This window comes from Setaria viridis, chromosome 9 (genome assembly GCF_005286985.2).
Source record: "Setaria viridis chromosome 9, Setaria_viridis_v4.0, whole genome shotgun sequence".
In the NCBI taxonomy this organism is placed as follows: domain Eukaryota; kingdom Viridiplantae; phylum Streptophyta; class Magnoliopsida; order Poales; family Poaceae; genus Setaria; species Setaria viridis.
In genome coordinates, this window is record NC_048271.2 from 38,270,011 (window position 1) to 38,286,473 (window position 16,463).

Here is a 16,463-nt window from a genome sequence, read left to right on the forward strand (position 1 = left end):
CCACGAGACAGAGAATAAATCATTTCATCTTCTTTTCCCTTTGCATGTAGGTTCCTGATCTACGCTCAGAAATGTTTGGAAAATATGTTATGAACAAATATATTCAAGCGTGATGAATAAAATTGAACAGAAATATATATGACTCACTTTACGCTCGAACCAATGTACAAATTTAGCCTTGTGCCTTCTATCAACATTATGCGAGTTGGTGTTCCTCAATTCGTCCATGTTCTCACTGATGAAACAATAAACTTATGTCAGTTAGATACTGAACAATATGAAAAAATACATAGGATTAAATATAGCTTACTTTATCCATGGAGTGGCCTCATCACAGTTGGATATTATGTAGTGCCTCATCCTGCGCAAGTCATCAGGAGAAGGTATCTCCATATTGTGCCTATGACTACTTTTCTTTCTAGTGAAGTTCATGCTCGCAAATACACTTAGACCAGCAGGTGGTTCACTAACAGTGCTCCTTTCTTGATGCTTTGGTTGATTCAGCTTTGTACTAATACCTTCAAAGAACCGAGAACAGAATGTAAGGCACTCCTCCGAGGTGTACCCCTCTGCTATTGAACCCTCTGGGCACGCTTTGTTCCTCACATAGCCTTTGAGGGTACGTAGGTACCTCTCAACTAGATACATCCATCTATAGGAAACAGGGCCCCCGAGTTCAGCCTCCCAAGCAATATGAACTTGTAAGTGCATCATAATATTAAAAAATGCTGGAGGGAATATCATCTCAAGCCGACAAAGGGTCTCTCCAATCGATTTGGTAAGTTCTTTCATCTCAATTTGCTCAAGCTCCTTTGAACATACTGAACTAAAAAACCTGCTAAGCTCGACCAATGGGATCACTACTTCTTCAGGCAATATTTGACGCACCACCAAGGGTAAAAGTTTTTGTAATATAACATGGTAGTCATGACTTTTAAGTCCAGCAACCTTAAAAACATTGACATCAACACATCTCTTGATATTTGAGGCACAAGCATTGGGCATCTTAACACCTTGAAGAAAATTGCACATAATTTCCTTCTGATCATCACCTAACTTGTACAACGCTGGTGGCAAAGTGTATTTTCCTTTATTGTCAAACAATAGATGTTGATCCTGCCTGATACCCAATTCTTGCATATCGAGTCTAACCTTCTCACCGTCCTTACTTTTACCAGCCAAATCAAGCATAGTCCCTAGCAAGCTCTCACATATATTCTTCTCAATATGCATCACATCGAGATTATGGCGTATAAGCAGATAATCCCAGTAAGGAAGGTCAAAGAAAATATTCTTCTTCCTCCAGTTGTGCCATCTATTATCTTCATTGTGTTGCTTCCTCTTCCTTGCAGTAGTCGCTCAAAAAGTGACTTGCTCAAAACTCTTGTACTGCTCCACTACTGGTGCACCACTGAGGGGCACTTGAGTCTCCCTCATTTCTACCTTGTTTTTGAAGCTGACCTTGTTCCTCCGCCACCTATGGTTCGTAGGTAAGAAACAACGATGGCCCATGTAGCAATGCTTTGAACCATATTTTAACCACAAGTAATTAGTATCCTTGTGACAATAAGGACAAGCAAACCTGCCTTTTGTGCTCCAACCAGACAACATCGCATATGCAAGAAAATCATTAATTGTCCAAAGTAGAATTGCACGCAGAGTAAAATTTTCCTTTTTTTCGCATCCCAAGTATCAACTCCATTGTCCCATAACTCTTTAAGCTCATTGATTAGAGGCTGCAAATATACATCAATGTTAATTCCTGGAGATTTAGGCCTAGGAATTGGCATTGACATCATCCAATAGGATTGTTTGAAGCACAACCAAGGATGTAGGTTATAAGGAATTAGGATCACTGACCATGTAGTGTAAGTCACATTCAACATCCCAAATGGATTGAAGCCATCCGATGCATGTCCCACCCTAACATTACGTGGATCACTTGCAAATGCACTATACTTGGCATCTACGTGCCTCCATGCCTTTGAGTTAGCTGGGTGCCGCACTTTCCCATCTTCAACCAATTATTCCTTGTGCCAACGCATATGCGCCGATGTGGTCTCGTTCATATATAATCTCTGCGGTTGAGGAATAAGTGGAAAATACCTCAGTATGTTACGAGGTAAGAGCTTCTTCTTTACTCCACCAGTGCTATCACCACCACACTCTAAATATGTATCTTTCCACCTACTCTCCTCACATTTTGGACATGCGTTCAACTTCTCGTACTCTTCTCCACGGAATAACACATAGTTATTAACACAAGCATGAATCTTTTGGTAGTCCAAGGCAAGGTCTCGAACTACCTTTTGAACTTTGTCCAGGGTATCTGGGACACAATGGTCCTTGGGGAGCACATTGCAGAATAATAACAGTACTTGCTCTAGAGCATTGTTGCTAATACCGAACATGCACTTAATTTGATATAGCCTCACAATAAAAGATATTTGGGTAGTCTCCTTGCAACCTGGGTACAGTTCTTTCCTAACTTCTTCCATTAAGTTGAAAATTTTTCTTGCTGACTCATTTGGCTCCTCAATATTACCACCTCTAATTTCACCATGTATGGCACCACTAATTAGCGATGAAAGCAGTTTAGTGGATGAGACGCCATCATCATGATCACCTTCTTCACCTTCACAAACGTCCCGATCATCATCGTCCACGACAATACATTTAGCAGATCTGCCAGTATGATGTGTTTATTTTGTAATATGGATCAAACCCTCTGGTATTTAAGTGCAACTCAACAACTTCTTTATTTTGATATGCCATGCGACGACATCCTCTACATGGACAGGGCACTGTCTATCCTGGAAAGGTGCCATCAAAGGTATCTCCAATGAATTTAGCAACTCTATTTTGCCACGCAGCATCTGTATGTGACAATTCCATCCAACTACGATCCTCATGATCATGTGCCATATTACAAAAAACCCAACTAATAATGTTAGCAAAGGTTTCTACTACTATATAACTCCTGAATAACCTGCATAAAATATAGGTTCCTCCATCAGTATTATTACTATCAACAAGTATTATAAAAACTGAATGAATATATATACTAATTGAAGAACTCAAGTTTATCAGCATGCACATTAATTGTGATAGGTCTGGATCGATTTTATACCTTGCATTGAGAGGATGGAATCGGACAACGCCCATGTTGTTCCGTGTCGAGAGATCGTGGAGGACTAACAAGGGGACTCTTCCTTGGCACTCGGCAACTCGCGTGCTAGGGAAGATGACGATAGGCGGCGATCATGCAACGAAGGCAGCATCACACGAAGAAGGGGAGGAGTCATGCGAAGAAGGAGGGGAGGTGACGAGATCATGGAGGACTAACAAGGGGATTCTTCCTTGGCACACGGCAACTCGCGCACTAGGGAAGATGACGGCAGGTGGCGATCGCGCAACGAAAGCAGCATCACGCGAAGAAGGGGAGGAGTCGTGTGAAGGAGGAGGGGAGGAGATGCTAGGAGATAGATCAGGATTAGGCCTCTCAGCTCATGAAAGAAAGGCCTGCCATATGTGTGGGCCAAAATAAAGGCCCACCAACATAACCAAGCTGGCGGCACCCACAAACTCATCTATTGCAACCATGCGTTTGTCGGGCATGCACCCCAGGCCCATGAGTAGGCCCTGAACTGCCCACTAAGGGACGTACTCGGACATGATCAAGACAAGGGGGCTACGCAGCAAGAGGCGTATCCCACTCGGACTAGTTAGGTGTGCATATGGAAAGTACTCGGTCTACACCGAGTAGAACTCTGTAATCGTACCCGACTAGGATTCAAACTTGTAACCCTGCCCCCCCCCCCCCCCCGAGTATATAACGGCAGGCAGGGACCCCCTCAAAGACAACAACTCCAGTTCATCTAAGATCAATACGACCAACTCATAGGACGTAGGGTATTACGCGATCTAGCGGCCCAAACTGGTCTAAATCGTGTTTCTTGCATCACCATCGACTCCTTGATTCTCGACGGCCCTTACCGCATAAAAGATCACCTAGGGTACCCCCTAGGCGGGTTGCCGGTCTAAAACACCGACAGCTGGCGCGCCAGGTAGGGGAGCTCGTCTAGTTTCTCTGCGCGAGCTCGATGGCACCTGTCGTTATGTCATTATCAAGCCTGTTTTCACCTTTGAGGCAAGCGCAACCTTCATTTTTGGATCCTGGCTTTGTATCGTTGACAACGCTGGATCATTTCAGCACCAAATCATCAACATCCAGGAGAAGAAATCTCTCCACAAAAGCTTTCCTCAGCCAAAAACAGAGGATTCGGCCAGGAAAAACCGAAATTTCAAAATCAACAACCCCGAGTTCGACTACGCTGCGGACTCGACCCTAGTTCGAACTAGTCGGTCCGAGTCACTTCCCAAATTGACTTCGACTCCAAAATGGTTCCCATACGGACTCCGCACTGCAGCTGAAGTCCACCAAGGTCTCCTCACTCGTACTCAACTCGAACACGGGAAAGGCGAAGACGACGACTCCGTCTCGGACTACGTCCCAGAGATCCCGCTGTCAGGACCAGCCCAACGTCTGGTAATAACTTCAACATCGCAAGGCAGATTCGTTCACTGGCCAGGAATGAGATCATCCCTCCTCGCCCGCGACTACAAGTCACACCTCGTCGCTCACATAGACAACCTCCCGTACCAGGAAGGTGTCCCACTCACCTCCAGCCATGAGGAAAGTTCCACAGAAATCGCAACATCAAGCTCTGGAAGCTACTACCAAGACAGAGAAGTCTTTGTTATTACTCAAAATAACAACGCGGTTACTAGCCAATAGAGAACCCCTCGACGAATAGCACAACTTGACAACATCTCAGAGGATGAGTCATCAGCTAATGCCCCACAAGATGAAACTTCTGATCAAAGAAACCAAAGAAGGATGCGCAATGTTACTCAGGCTGAACGCCGACAAATGTTGGCTACAAACATTCCCATCACAAACAACAAAGTAGTCAACCAACCAAGGCAACATAGACAAGGTCCAAGTAAACACAACGTTCCAGTACGACAAAAAGATGTTGGAGAGGTCAGCTGCACCAACTCCACAAAAAGTCCTCGCCATATCCGGAAAAATAATGAAGTATCAAATTTCAGCGATCTGCAAGAAAGAATCAACAGTCGACATGAGCGAGAAGTCGACAAATACAACCACTTTCCTGCCTTCAAAAATCAGGTAATGAGGACAAGATTACCCGAAAAGTTCAAACCAACAGGAATCACTAAGTATGATAGCAAGCAAGACCCAATTCAATGGCTCCGATGCTACTCGTTGGCAGTCCAGGCAGCTGGGGGCAACAATGGCACCAAAGTCATCCATTTTCCCATATGCATGGAACCCGCGCCCCTAACATGGCTTGAGTCACTCAAGCCTAGATCAATCGACTCTTGGGCAGACTTGACAAAAGCTTTCACTAACAACTATGCCAGCTCCATGAAGGCGAAACCCTACGCTACTACTTGCGTCGATTCTTCGAAAAGAAGGCCACTATAGTCGACATTTCAGAAACAGACGTCATCGAGTGCTTCCAAAATGGCCTATATGATCGACGAACATACCAAGACTTTGGCAGACGATGACCAGCCAATGTCAAGGACCTCAAAGTCATGGTGCAACAATTGGCAGATGAAGAAGACAAAGAGCGAAAATGGTTCAGCTCTCACTGCAACCGTGGACGCGACAATAACAACAATGACCATGATAGTCATGGAGGCAATGGTGTTGTTAGGCTTAAATGCAGACCGCCAGTAGGCAATTGCTTGTAGTCTTTTGCTGTGCTGTTATGTTTTATTTTGAGTAGTTCGGTGAAGCTTGGCCCTTCATCGTTTTTGCGGGATCCCTTCTTTTTTGAGTTACTCAAAGCCTGATCCCCATCGACCTCCACGGCAGTCTATTTATAGCCAAGCGCCACAACTACCAACCACCCGGGAGTTACTATTCGCTCGTGACTGATGAGTCAGGATGCTCCCTGACTCTGCCCACGTGAAAGCATTCATGCCACAAAAGACAAAAGAGCACAGTACACCCGTGCACCCCCTTCCAAGAGTAAAAGAACAGAGTACTCGACAACCGCACGACTACTCGACTAAGCACTCAAAACGGCTCCCAATAACAAAGGATGGACAAGTATTCATTTTAAACAAAACATCATCTCAAGTACATGGAAGCTTACAAGGGTACACAAAGCCTAAGGCTCCTCCAAAGATACAAATTCAGACATCTTCGAAGCAATTGGCTCAGCCTCCTCGAGGTATTGCGCATAAGCTTCCTCCGTGCAGTTGCAAGCAACACCGTCACCAGCTGCCATCAAATTTGCTCGCGGGTAATAAGACTTGACCACAGCAAGGATTTGTTTACATACAGCCTTGCAGAGGCCAGCAACCTTGCCCGGAGCAGCCTTCAAATGGTCGACCAATGAACGGGGCCCTGCGTCATCTTCAAGAGGAGCAATGGCATTCACAAAGTCTTGAGCGTCATCAGTCAACTCTTGAAGCTCGCCTCGAAGCCTTCCTATGGGCCAGCCGTGATCCCTACAGGCTACCATGTCCATAGCAAGTATCACTCCATTCTGGTTCTTCCTGTCCCACTGATGCTCGCATGCAGCCTGCGCTTCAGCTAGCGAAGCCCGAAGACGATTAGCCTCATCAGCTACTCAGTCATGCGCGTTCCTCCAATCAAGGAGCTGGCTACTCGCAACAGCCTCTTTCCTCTTGAGCTCTGCAAAAAATCAACAAGTTCAAAAACCCCGAGTACAATCAGATATACTCAAAAAAATAGCAAGTACTCACCTTGATACTTTTTGTTCAAAGACTTATAGCGACTCTCCAACTTTTCCTGCAAAACCTTGAGATCTCTCCGCTCAACGGCAAAGGACTTCGCAGCGTCCTCATGAACCTTCAAAGATTCAGTAAGATGGCTGCACTCTTGTTCCAATTGTGACAACCGCTACACCGAGTCATTTCGCTCCTGGAGGGCCCGAGCATTCCTTTGAACTCTATCATAGAGATCCTGCAAATAAAAGAAAATCGTCAAGTTTTCAGTAAACAACAGTCAGACTAAAGAAACAACACACCTGAAAGCTCTGGATAGCTCTCCGAAACTCCAACTCCGAAGGAAGCCCAAGTATTGGACCCTCATCACTCTTTACAACATGAGGATCTGGAGCTGTACCCAAGGCAGTACCTGAAATGTCGTACATTAGTGAACACAACACAATGACTACAATACCAGTATCCCGACTACATACCTGGTGCAGCTGACTCTTTGGCCTTAGCCACATCAACCAAAGCTAGAACACCACCAGTGGATGTCGAGGAGGGTACACCACCAGAACCCGAAGGAACTGCAGGATCCTCCACCGAGCGGAGTACTTCTTGAAGCATGGACATGGAGGCTCCAAGACAACTAGTGTCAACCTCGGATACATCATCAACGCACAAATCAACCAAGGGAGCAGAAAGAGTAGTCGAGGGACAAGACTCCACTCCTGCTTCCACAGGGATAGTGTCCTCCGCATCCCTGCATCAAAATACAAAGTCACCACACGACTTTCAGAAAACTCGAAGACAAATTACAAAGAAAGATTTAAAAACTCACTGAGTTGACCGTGGCGGCAATCGCATGTGCTTCTTCTCGACAATAAGCGGTCGAGTACTCGGCACCACAGGATCAGCTGAAGGTGCGATATTCTCGCTAAGTCCTGCAAAAACAAGGTCAAGACTACAATAAATTCGGACTAACGAAAAAAGTCGGAGAAAAAAGCTCACCACTAGCGATCACATTGGACAATAAAGAGCCAGTAGCAACTACTGGCAATCCTCCCTTCCCTTCGCAACATCCGCCACTCCAGCAGGCAAACCAAAAACTGCCTGGTCAGGGACCGGCAGCTCAGTAGCCAACGGGGTCTGGACTGTTGGCTCGGGGGATACTCCAGCATCTGCTGGTGGCACCTCCACTGGCACTTCTTCAACAAACGCAACATCAACATCCCTGGCGGTCGCGACTACCTCATCAAAAGTAGCCTCATCACCACCAAGGGTCGAGTCGACAACCTTTTCAGGCAACCAAAATCATCAAGAGACTACAAGATAAACTCTACCAGTTACCAATGAATACACAACTACATACCTTGGTACTCTGTGACTTCTTGGGAGTCAAACTCGAGGTTGAGGCAGACTTAGCAGCAGGCCTCTTACGAACTACTCGACGTTTCTTCGCAGGAGGAGAAGGCTCATCTTCTAACTCTTCAACAACTAACTCCTCCTCAGAATGCGCCAGATAGCCGGAGAGAACCCGGGACTGCAAAATAAGTTATTACTCAAATGATGTCCCAACATCTCGAAAAATACAAGTCAAGCAAAAAACATACCTCTTGTTGCCCATACCAAGCATCAAATTGGCAAAGAGTTGAAGGAATAACCGGTACTCCTTCATAATTTCTGAAGAACTTGGCTAGCAGCGCCTCCACATTATCATCAAATATATCCTCACGAGACATACGTGACAGATCATTAAATCCTGAGTACTCCAAACCCGAGTGAGCTCGCTGCTGCAAAGGTTGAACTCTCCTCTTACGAAAGCTGGCAGCCACATTAATGCCAGTCAAGCCCAGCGACTTCAACTCGGCAATCTGGCTCAGCAAGTCATCGATCTTAGGAGTATCTTCAGGCTCGCTCACCCAGTTCTTTGCATGCTTTGGGGCATGACCAGTGACTACCGGCAAGCGAGGATCATGGTTCCCAATATAGTACCACTTCCTTTTCCAATCATCATGGGAATCCGTCAAGTTATAGTCAAGATAAGCACCCGAGTTCCTAAGTTGGAACCCGGCGCCTCCAAAAATCTCTGTCCTAATAGCACTAGGTTGAGGCTTACAACGAAATAGTTTTCTAAACAACTCAAGGCTAGGAGGAACGCCCAAGTATACCTCACACAGGTGTACAAAAATGGACATATGAAGCACACCATTGGGGTTCAAGTGAACTAGCTGAAGCTTATAGTACTCGAGTATACCTCTAAAGAAGTCAGATGAAGGCACTGCCAATCCTCTCTCGACAAAGTGTGCAAGCATGACAGTCTCATTTGGATGCTCTTCGAACTGCCACGCGTTACCAAAGGCAGGCCTCTACTCAAGTACTTCCTTTGGCTGGAGAAGCTTGGCATCAACAAGCACCTGAACAGCCGCTTCCTTCATCACAGAATTCTGCCACATGATTCCAGGCGGTGGCGGCGCAGTCTGGTTCATCGGACCAACCTTCGGCGCCGGCAGAACTAGCTCTTTCCCTTTCTTCGATTTGGATCTCAACTTACCCGCCGCCGGAGCCTGCCCCTGAGTTTTCTTGGATTTCTTCCCCATTTTCTTGGTGCGCATCAGACGATCTCAGCCGCAGCAAAGGAAAAAAGGAGTCAACCTCTGATCTCTATCAAAAAAAAAACAGCAATGGCAGTGGCGGCACTGGAAAATTGCGACGACGCAAAGAGGAACAGGAAAAATAGGGAGAAGGGACAAAACAGATCTGCTACAATGAAACGTAACCCTAACCATAAGGGGGCCCTCTCGTTATATCTCCTCCACCTCCGAATTCCAAGCGTCAGTTACGCAACGGTCAGGTATAAAGCAGATTTATTGCCATAATATCCAATGGCTACTCAGATTAAAGGGCTTGACCACTTCATCGACAAAAATCGTCTAAGTGCTCGGGGGCTGCGGGTACCGTACCCAATGGACAAAGTTTTCTTTTTCAGACTATCAGAGAGAAACAGCCAAAAAGCAGAATTGACCCTAAGGTTGACTCTTCAACTCAAACTAAGGCTCGGGGGCTACTCCATATAGAGTGCGATTGTCATCGCACTACCATATAAAATTCTTAGAACAGAAGTAGCTCGAAGGAAAAAAGAGTACCTTCCAGCCATGCGACAGTACTCGAGTACTTTGGACACTACAACCACTACAAAGAACTACTCGGATGGTAGCCTCAGTACTCGAAACTGTAACACACGACTACAAGTACTCGGGGGCTTGTCGGGCATGCACCTCAGGCCCACGAGTAGGCCCTGAACGGCCCACTAAGGGACGTACTCGGACACGATCAAGACAAGGGGGCTACGCAGCAAGAGGCGTATCCTACTCAGACTAGTTAGGTGTGCATATGGAAAGTACTCGGTCTACACCGAGTAGAACTCTGAAATCGTACCCGACTAGGATTCAAACTTGTAACCCTGCCCCCCCCCCCCCCGAGTATATAAGGCCGGGCAGGGACCCCCTCAAAGACAACAACTCTAGTTCATCTAAGATCAATACGACCAACTCACAGGATGTAGGGTATTACGTGATCTAGCGGCCCGAACCTGTCTAAATCGTGTTCCTTGTGTCACCATCGACTCCTTGATTCTCGACGGCTCTTACCGCATAAAAGACCACCTAGAGTACCCCCTAGGCGGGTTGCCGGTCTAAAACACCGACAGTGTTCCCCTACATTGCAATGACTATATATTATTGCAATAGCACCTTTTGTCTAGCAACGATTCGAGTGTTCATTGTTATAACCAAGATTTCTTTTGCAACAATATCATTTTTGTTGCCATATATAATACTAGTTGCAACAATTCATATTAGCATTGCACTATCTAAGACTCATTTGCAACATTTTCTATTTTCGTTGCTATAACCAATATTTCTTTTGCAACAATACCATTTTCATTGTAATAACCAAGATTTTTTTTTGCAACAACACCGTGTTCGTTGCTATATCTAAGACTCTTTTGCAACGCACAATAGTACTTATCACAACGTGTTATAATCGTTGCAATATGGACAACTATTGCCACCACTATAAAATAGCGTGGCAATAACGTCGCTGCAATTACAACCAACATATATTTGTTGCGATATAGCGTACCTATTACAACCACTAAAATTGTAATCACAACGCTACAAAAATGGTGGCAATATGACACCCTATTACAACCAACAAGGACTATTGTCGTAATAATCCCTATGTATTGCAACAAAAATCGTCTGTTGCAAAAAAAACGTAGCATTAGTGACAAAACCTTGTAGTGCACATATTATCTAAACTTTCATGACAGACATAGTATGAAATCATGATGGACATATTATCTTGACAATGCAAGCAATACAGGCATAGTATTTAAACTTTCATATAGTTGAAGCCACATATTATTACAAGGCAATGCAAGTTCAATAGATATTATCCGTCACTTGATAGTATAATTTATAGATGAACTAGTTTCTTCACTTCTTGAGCTGTTTCAGTAGCCATCTCTTCCTCATCTTCTCTGGAAGTGCCAACAAAGACTCATACTTGTGTGCATCACCGGTCAGGATATCAAATAGGTCCAACAAAGTGTCTTCATCCAATCCTTCTACCTCATTCAGTGTGTTTAGAATTTCTTTCGATGTTGGGCCTTTAGGGGCTTCCTCCTTGAGTGCTTTAGCGAACTTGTCCATTTTTCCAGCCATCATAGAGGTAAAAGAGTCACCTGACCGTTGCCTCTTTAAACTTTCTGAAGTTGCCGATGATGTGAGCTCTTTGTTACTAAGATCTTCCTTACTCATGTCTTTTGAGCTCTCAGCTGCCGTCTTTGCTGCTTCACCGGTAGCATGGTCTTTGCCAAACACCAAGCTAATTGAATCCCAGTATAAGACAGTCTTGTGCCTGTACCCAGCACCTTCTTTGTTTTTTCTACAGAAAACAAATGTTGTACTTGGTTAGAAAACAAGTGTAGAGCAATTTCTTTTACATGCAGAAAATGCTGGCACTATGTATGCATCTGTTACATGCAGGATTTGAAGCCTCATAATTTACATCTGTTACATGCATCTGGAACTTTCAAACTTGATACAGTTAATAGACACTTGATGTCGTACCGTGAATAGACATGCATCTATAAGCCATCAGATATGTGAGAACCTACTGCATCTAGTAATAATTTCAGAAAACAAAACATTGCTGAAGCACTTTATACAAGACAGATGGCATCTAGGATAGGCTGAAGAACAAAGTGAAATTTTAGCAAAGTTGTAATTGCATGGCAACCAGCCGACCAGACACATCTTACAACTCGGTACATAATTGGTCAGATCAAAAAAATGCTGGTAGCTAGAGAATCACCATTCACTTCTAAAACATGCCTACATTGTTCACATAAAGTTGGGGCTGGGTTAATGAATCATCATTGGTACTTCGTAGCAACATAGCTATGAGTTACACAGGGTTTGTCAAACAGTAAACTCCATGACTAGAAAACTAGACAATAGAACAGTACTGCATATAACAATAAACAGTGGTGTTGGGGGGAAATATTAACGACCTCCTAATGCCGCTTAAAGCAACAGTCATGAAGGCCCAGGCCCACCTGCGGTAATTACGATTACCGCCGACCCAGTAGAGGCAGAGAACATCCCGCTCCGTCTCGCCCGACCCGGGGTCCCGGGGTCGGACAATCCCGACCCCTTGATGGCGGGACTCCGCCTCGCCCGACCCGGGGTTCCGGGGTCGGACACTCCCAACCCCTTGAAGACTAAACTCCGCCTCGCCCGACTCGGGGGACCGGGGTCGGGAGCACCCGACCCCCACCACAGAAACTCCACCTCGCCCGATCCTGGGTGCGGGGGTCGGACTCGCTCGGGTCCACAAGATGAATATTCGCCTCGGGCGTCGACTGGAGGATCAGGATGACGATCTCGTGGGTCCCCCTATCGACCTCGCCATAAATGCGTCGCGGCCCTGTCAAGCCAAAAGGGAGCGGCGTCCCCAATGTAACCGGTCCCGAATACCGTTGCGCGGCCGTGCGGCGCGAGCTGCAGTGGCCGCGGCTCCTTCTGATTCGCCACAGGGTACTCATGAGCTATGCCGAATGACACAGAAGGGCGCATCGCTTGCTCTTGCGCCCCGTGCTCCCAACGGCAGTTTCAGGGATGCGACGTCCGGGTCTTACGGTAATCGGCAGGGCAACAGAATCGGACCTCCTCCCGGTGGGCACGGGTGCCGAGGCTGAGGCTCATCATCATGCTCGACGGCGACGGCGACCAGGGAGATCATCGAAAAGATCGGGAGGGAATCGCCCTCCCTCGTCGGACGCGCTGACAGGGACCGGAGCCCGGAGCGAGAGCGGCGGCCTTGGGACTCTCCCCTTGTATTATTTTTCTACTTAGCTTATCCTTTCTACCTCTCCCCCTGACGCCTGTCTCAACTGTAACCCTGAGCTCCTTCTTGCGCTATAAAAGAAGGACCGGGGGTCCTGAGATGGGAGGACTCGGACTCTCTCTCTCAAGCAAACAGCACACACTCACACTCCCTTATAGCACTAGCATACTCAAGAGACCTGGGATCAGTTCCCTCTCTTGCCCATCTGTAACCCCTACTACAGAACCCCGCGTGGGCAACACGAGCTGCCTCGATACTGGACGTAGGGCCTCCTTTGCCCGAACCAGTCTAACCCCGTGTCTCCCACGCTACCATCCGAAGCCTTATGCGCATAAAAGAAATTTACTAGTCTAGAGTCTTGATCCGCAAATCTTGACAACGACAAGTGGTATGAGAGAACACCATGACATATAACAATAAACAGTGGTATGAGAGAACAGTAATGCATATAACAATGTTATATAACAATAAACAGTAAACTCCATGACATTAAATAGTGGTATGAGAGAACACAACTTACAACTGCATATAACAATAATAAATATGATTGAAACTTACCACCACACATTCTTCCCATACAGCATCACTATCAACAGATATTTTGTTTTTTTCCAATCCCAACCAAATCCACTTGATTCCAGCATACCATTGATGATAGTGTAGTGTTTGTCAAAGGTCTTATTCCTCATCATGATGTTGTCTTTTGTGATATCCACATTACACTTTTCTCAGACATTCTTGATAGCAACTGTATAGACATGAGACTTCCACCCATTTTGGCATATGTCACCCTTGTTATAGTACTCCACAAATGTGTCAAGAAGAGCCTTGTCCATGTCATCATTCCAAGAAATGTAACTCCTGCCCGAGCCTAACTTCTTGCCCTTCTCCATATCCTACAGGAAAAAAGTTCACAAAGGTTATCCTTAAAATATTAAGGAGCAACACCAAATATCATAAATTTGAGCATGCATTGATGATAGAATTTATCATATATTGACCACGTCTCGCTTGGTAGTCAGTAAACATTTGGTTAGCTTTGGTATCCCTAAAATTGCTCCATTCATTTGATGATTGAACATTGGTAATCGTACCCACTTCACTTTGAACTTCATGAGGTTCAACAGATATTACTTGATCAACTTGGTGTATATGTAAGTCATCCATATCTCTCTGTCTATCAATTACAAAGTTATGCAATATGCAGCAAGCATTAATGATCCTAATCTGCAAGAATTTAGTAGAAATGAGTTACATGCTAGGGTCATTCAGAGGTGAATTTCAAGCTAGGTTACTAACTACAAAATACCTGATTTTGTAAGTCAAAATATGAGTTGCTTCTTAGTATAGCCCACCTCATCTTCAATAGCTCAAATGTTCTCTTTATCACATTTCTAGCAGTTGAATGCCGCAAATTGAATAGTTCTTTGGCAGTGGATGGTTTATGCCCTTGAGCAGCCCCCTCATTCAAGTGGTAGCGAGTGGATCGATATGGAGCAAGAAAGCCCAGTCCATTGGTGTATCCAACATCTACTAGATAGTATTTCCCACTTGGAATAACAAATGCATCGTCCCGAGATATCGCATCACGTAGCACATGTGAATCTGAAGCCGATCCTTCCCATTCCACTAAGACGTAAACAAATTTCATGTGACGATCACAAACCCCCAAAATATTAGTGGTAATCTGTTGCTTTCTATTCCTATACCTCCCTTGGTCAGCCACAGGCACAAAAACATCAATGTGTGTACCATCTAATGCTCCAAGGCAATCTTCAAATCACTTCCACTTGGAATCCTCAGGTTGTACAGCTGATGGATTAGGAAGCTTGATAAATTTATGGCATAATGATAGAATACCTCTCAGCACCTCATTGAAGTGACGGCAAATTGGCTCAAGTGACCATCCATATGAGCTACGAATCATCCTCATCTTAGTGCCATGACCCACCACAAGCAAAAAGATTGCTACCTTTTCTTCTACCGACACATTTTTGTTATCACACATACCACATCTCTCACGTAAGATGGCACATAGGTCATAAAAGGATCTCTTAGTTTGGCGCAAACTATCATAGCAATAGACATTTGATCCTTGGTACAAATTTCTTAGCATTTGTTTGTGTGTAGCTACATCTCTCTCAACAACTTCATCCGGATCAACAATATGTCTAGGTCTCTTACGCTGATACCAGTGCACAATCATGCTCATGATAGCAGAAACAAATAAAACAGCCACTCTTTTTCTCTTCTTCCTACGCATCTCTCTCATTTGCTCCATGCTTGTATTAACCAAGTCTATGTTGTTGTCAAGCATCTAAAGCACATATGCAAAAAAGAATATTTTAATTTATCATAAAAAAGGTTCATAATTAACTAACTTAGCACCCAGCATCGGAAAAGAAATGATAAAGCAAACAACAGGAATGTTATTTTGAGGGAGGGACCACTATTGCAGAATGATACTGGAATAACTGCACAGAAATTTCGTGTATTAACATTCTGCTGTAGTGCACAAAAGGAAATGATTATCATTTTGTAGTGGAATGATAATCTGTTATTTCTACAAATAGCAGGAATTAGACAAACAGCAGGAAGACAATAATCCGTACAAGAGCAATAAATGCAATAATCATATATCATGATGGAACAAACGTTAGTCTTCAGTCCAAGCCACCTTGCAACCTATCAATTGAACTACAGTACTGAGCTTCCCTGTTGATAGTTAAATGTTTGCTGAAAAGGCAATATGGGAATCAATGCTATAATGACATAACCATGTTTTTGACATAGGCTTCCCTTTTAACACTAGAACCAAGAATTTGACATGAACATGAGGAAACACTCCTTAAGTTCCACCTTAATTTGCACATAGACCATTAGGCATATATGCAATAGTTCCTTAATTTGCACATAGACCACGTCAAGTTCTATCAGCTCTGTATAGTTCCCAACTGGTCAGTGATGTCAAGCTGTTAAATGGCCAAAGGCTAACTCATCAATCACTAGTCTTAAATTGTGCTTTCACCAATAACTTGGCCAGAAGAAGGAAGAACACAACTATTTTGTATGCTTCTGCCTTACACGATATGGCTGAGGGTCTGCAGTGACTGTTACGACAACATTGCATAATAGATGTGTGAAGGAAGAACACAACAATAACTAGTGCACATAACAGCTGGTTTGCATGGTACCATACTTCACTGCAGACCCTCAACCAAAGATATTATGCAATGCAGGACCAGCTAGTTGTGTCTGAATACCGCAACAAACAA

The 16,463-nt window shown here is 44.7% G+C and overlaps 1 pseudogene; it reads right to left on the reverse strand.

The window, feature by feature from the left end:
* Nucleotides 1-11,273: 11,273 nt before the first annotated feature.
* On the reverse strand, nt 11,274-14,081 carry LOC117835616 (uncharacterized; annotated as a pseudogene).
* Nucleotides 14,082-16,463: the final 2,382 nt, after the last annotated feature.